Source organism: Propithecus coquereli, unplaced genomic scaffold (genome assembly GCF_000956105.1).
Source record: "Propithecus coquereli isolate 6110/MARCELLA unplaced genomic scaffold, Pcoq_1.0 Scaffold177, whole genome shotgun sequence".
In the NCBI taxonomy this organism is placed as follows: domain Eukaryota; kingdom Metazoa; phylum Chordata; class Mammalia; order Primates; family Indriidae; genus Propithecus; species Propithecus coquereli.
In genome coordinates, this window is record NW_012142412.1 from 3,085,856 (window position 1) to 3,090,778 (window position 4,923).

At 46.9% G+C, this 4,923-nt stretch overlaps 1 pseudogene; it reads left to right on the forward strand.

Moving 5' to 3' along the window:
• LOC105808523 overlaps positions 1 to 3,896 on the forward strand; it is an 8,541-nt pseudogene extending 4,645 nt beyond the window's left edge.
• The last annotated feature ends 1,027 nt before the right edge of the window (positions 3,897 to 4,923 follow it).

A 4,923-nucleotide genomic window follows, 5' to 3' on the forward strand; every position in this document is an offset into this window, starting at 1 on the left:
TAATTCCATAATAAAATATCAATTTGCCATCACTGAGATACATAGCATTACTAACAAAATTAATATGTTAAAAAGATTAAAAATTGTTTTCTTTCACTTATTTCAGAAAAAAAATGTTACTCTAATATTTTTAATTCACTTGCTGATTCAGTGAAAGGAAAATTCTAGGGTAAAATTATAACTTGTTCCACACTCATATCAATGTCAGCAAGACACAGGTGCAATGTGTACCTCCATCACAGAATAACCAAATAACCTCTTCAGAGCCAAAAACACCTAAGAAAACAAGATATGAAACTCCAGAGTCACTCAGGACCTTTCTATAAGCAAATGAAACTACCTGCCACTTACTAAACATTTTTATTTTAGGGAGGATTACTACTACAGTTTTGTGAGGAGTGGGCAATTTAAATAAGGTGGTCTAGCTCTTCAGAAAGAAAATACAATCAAAATACTATCCTGATATTATAAAGTACTCTGTAAAGAAATCAAAGAATACTTTAACATTTAATCCCAGTTTTACAGTAGTAGAAACTAACAAGTAAACCAATACAGAGTTATAAAAGTAGACACCAAAGTGTGCCGAGAGTCACTTCCGGGTCTACTGCGGTTAGAGTCAAGTAGACACTGACTCCCTTTCTGTCCTGGCTAGGGAGCAAGACTAACCACTTCATTCAGATGATCAGAGAATGGTGCCAGCAGCTCTCTCTACATAACCAACAGCGATTGCTTAAGTGCCATGTGGGGAACACACAAGCGTTCTTTAATCTTCCCAACAGTCCCCTCAGTGACTATGCGTGCTCTTCTCTCACCCTCAAAGTTTCCCACCCACCCAACTCTTCTTTTCACCTACTAACCTACTGTCTGTCTCCTCCTCATCCTTCAGGTCCTCCAACTCACCTCCTCAGGGAACTTGCCCCGGCTACCCGAAAACCAAGTTAGGTTCCCTGGTTACAGGTTTTATAGCTCCCTGTATACTTCAAAGGACTCATGCCACCTGTTGTTGAAAACAAGGTACCTAACACAAAGTCCTGGGGTACACTAAAGGCATTTAAGGAATACTCACTGGATAAACAAATTTGAATTTATAATTTTCTCGAATTTTACAAAGAAATAACTTTAAAAAATTAAGTCATTTGCATGAGGTGATACAGCCTGAAAATGGCACACGCCAGTTGAGAATCCAAGTTTCTGTGGCTCTAACTCCATGTACTATACGGAAGAGTGCTAAAAGCCAGATTTCTTTCAAATTATTATTTATATATTGACTTACACTGTAAAAATGGGAGACATCTTTTAAAAGCAAAAAATGAATCCCTAACTATAATTAAATCACATGTGAGACAGAATATGCCTTTCAAAAATCACAGAGAAGGGACAAACTATAGCTTCCTGGTAATTAGTGGTCTGAATTGCACTAGTTACAAAACAAGAAGGTTAAAGCGAAATTGCAAACATAAACCAGAAATGTAATCACTTGTCTCTTTCTCTCTACCTGAAGTAGCAATTCCCAAAGCTTTAGTTTTCTGGCTCTTTTGCCAGCTTCAAACTGCCTTAACATTCCTAGAACTTTTTTTTTTCTCAGCACTATACTAAGGAGGACCTAGAACTTTTCAACCAAAGTAATTTTGTTTGTTATCAATTTGCTACTAGCTTGAACTTACTGGCCTCTTTTTCACCCATCTTCACTGGCTACAAAATGTAACAGTAACTTGATACAGATGTGACCATGGTGGCAAAAATGGACCACTGCAACCTTTGCTTGGCATTGGAGACCCAGACTGGATCTGCTGTGGCAAGTAGTTCTCTTGGTTCCCAATAATGTTTGAGGATAATCACTCAATTAATAGATGCTGCCAAATCTGGTGGCACTTCTACTTACTGGCTGGTTTAACCAAAGTCAGTTGTCCCCACTAGGAATTATCTGCATGTAAAAACATCGTTAAAACTAGTAATGGACAATCTATCCTAACCAAAAACAAGTACAACAGAGCCTGACAGTCTAGCTAAAAACAGTAAGTAGGCACCAACATTAAGGGTCACGGCCCAAATTCTTAATGTTTGGCAAACGATGCTTCATTGAATGCCTTTGTGACAACTCATCAATTCTTTAAATATATACTCGGCGAAAGAATTTCTGTTAACTCAGGATACCTGTACTTGAAATTAGGACTGTGTTTTTCCTTTAAAAGTTAATTTATACTTTTGTTAATATAATCTTTTTCTTTTCCATTTTGGCATATTTTAATTGCCTACGTAGAATAAAACATAACACCAACGTCCATTTTAAGTAATGAACTACACCATATTTGCAAATTTTCTTATAAAAGAATGACAAACTCGGAAACATTTTTGTTAATTTTAGGGTCTGACTAAAAGAAATAAAAGGAAATAAACCACTCTTCATTTGCTGCCGGCTAATTTATTCTTACTAAGATGACCTCAGGAAAGAAAAAAGAACCATGACTTCCCCCTGACAGAACTTCCCAGATTCAATATAGAAGGGGGTTGGCCAGAGTAATCTCTAAAGTTTTGTGCAACTTTTCTGAGCTATATCAAATATCCATCCCAAAGATGTAATTATATTTCTAAAAGTATTAATATAGGACTGAAATAATTTTCTTCCAACCAAGCAAAATATCTAAGGCAGTGTCCCCACCTTTTTCCCATTCATGTCGCATTATTTCCAGTGACTGTATACTGCCCCAATTCAACAAGCCTTCCCAGTCCCAAAGGAATAGGGTATGTTAAAGTCTACTTACTGTCTGAAAAGCACCTGCGGATTAAACAGGGGAGTAGCGGGGAGCTTAGCGGTAGGAGGAGAGACTAAATCTTCATATTCTAGAAAGGTTCACTCATCGACGCGTAGACTTCTCGCGTTTTCTGCCATTAAAACACCTGCGAGTAGCCGTTCTCACGCATTAGGAACGCCGCACCGTCCTACGGTGGTGAGCGCCAAACTCTTTTGCAAAGTTTGCAAAGGCGCACAGATTTCCGAGCTCTCCAGATCCCTCATTCACCCCATCCTCCCCTAGCCTGGCTGCAACGAAGTTCCGCGGCATCCAGGCACTAATTTAAAAGAACCAAGTTTCCCTCAATCCTGCCCACTTGGACTCTGGAAGTCGCAACTGAAACTTGCTCGGGAGACACGTCTCCCCGGGGACCGAAACCGGCCCCGCGGGGAGCGAGGCGGGCGGCGAGCCCCCTCCCCGGCGCCGGGCAGCCCCAGCCCCCGCCGCCCCGCCAGTCACGGAGCGGAACCCCCCAGCTGAAGGCGTGTGGGGGCGGGGGGCCGCGCGCCCGGGCCTGCCCCTGCGGCGCCCCCTGCCCGGGTCCGGGAATGGCGGCGTCGGCTGCGCGGGGCCAGCTCCGCGTCCGGCCCGGGAGGACGCCCGGGGAGCTCGCGGCGCGAGGGGAGGAGAGGAAGTTACCTCCGGACGGTCCCGGCTGCGGCGGCTGTGGCCAGCGGGCAGGGCGTGCGGTCCGGACGGCCGAGCGTTCCGGCGCGGCGGCGGCGGCGGCGGTAGTGGTGGTGGCTACCGCAGTGCCCTCCGCCCCATTGTTTCCCTTCCAAGAGGATCCCGGCGAAGCCGAGCCCGGGAACCAGGAAGTTCCCCGGCGCGACACCTCCTGCCGCCGCTATGGAAACGGCCCCCGCCTCCCAGGGCGGCTCGCCCGGGACCCCGCCTCCGCGCCGCCGGCCCCGCCCGCCTCACCGACCGCCGCCAACCGTCGCCGCTGCGGCCGCGGCCGCCGCCATCTTGGCGCGGCCCGGGCGGCCACTTCCCGGCGGCACGTGCGCGCCGCGCCTCGCTCCCGCCGTGCGCGCTCCCGCCGGCCACGGGGGCGCACGCCCAGGGCTGCAGGTGGGGCGCGAGTCCCCCGGAGCGCCTTGACTGGAGGCCGTCCCCTCTGACCCGGGGGCCGCGCTGCAGGCCCGGGGTCTGGGCCGGAGAACGACCGACATGCGTGTGTGCAGCAGACTGGTCAAGAGGATGGCTGAGACCTGTGGGGAGGTCTCACTTCTGGCGCAACTGCTTACCTACCAGGTGGCAGACCTTGGACACCTAAATGTTTTCTTTGCCTCAGTTTCTTCATCTGGAAAGTGGGATAGTAATAGTACCTGCCTCATGGGACTGTGACCTGGAACAAGCAAGTGCTTGGTGGTTGGTAATCATCTGTTCGATAAAATGGCATGGCTTCTGACCCAAAGTCACATTTCTGTCATCTTTCAGGAACCTTCAAATCAGTGTTGGAATCAGCACTACTCTAAGTAGGCTACTGTGTATGATCCCATTGCCGCTTAAAACTTGTCAAGTGTTCATCTTTGTCCCATCTTTCTGTAGGTCAGCTTTCCTTTTTTATATCATGGAAATTGTCAAGAGTTTTAATCCCCACGGTCTTCCATTAAGGGGTGCCATAAAAAGATGAGTGATGTAAACTTCCCAACACTGTAATTAGCTGACAGTTAAGTGATTTATTCAATAGAAGCTAGAAAAGTTAGGGTGTGCGAATAACTGAAAGGCTTCCTGTCCTTGATTCCAGGAACTAGAATTACTAACGCTGGCAACTCTGCACAATTGTTATCTCTCTTGTCCAGCTGGTGAAAACTGACACTAAGAAGCTGGGTGCTGTGCCCAGTATCTCACAGGAGGGGTGGAAGGAGGAGGCAGGGTCGCAGCCTCTTCCCTACCACCCAAACTTTAAGGACTGACTCTAAGGTTTTAGGTTTTCAACAGCCTCTAAGGCTCCTTCTAGCTCTCCTGTTGTAATATTATCTTAACAACGGGGATTCATTCTGGTAAATTCCTCATTAGGCAATTTCATTGTCTTGCAAACATCACAGAGTGCACTCACACAAACCCGGATGGCGTAGCCTACTGCACACCTGGGCTGCATGGTACAGCCTCCTGCTCCCAGGCT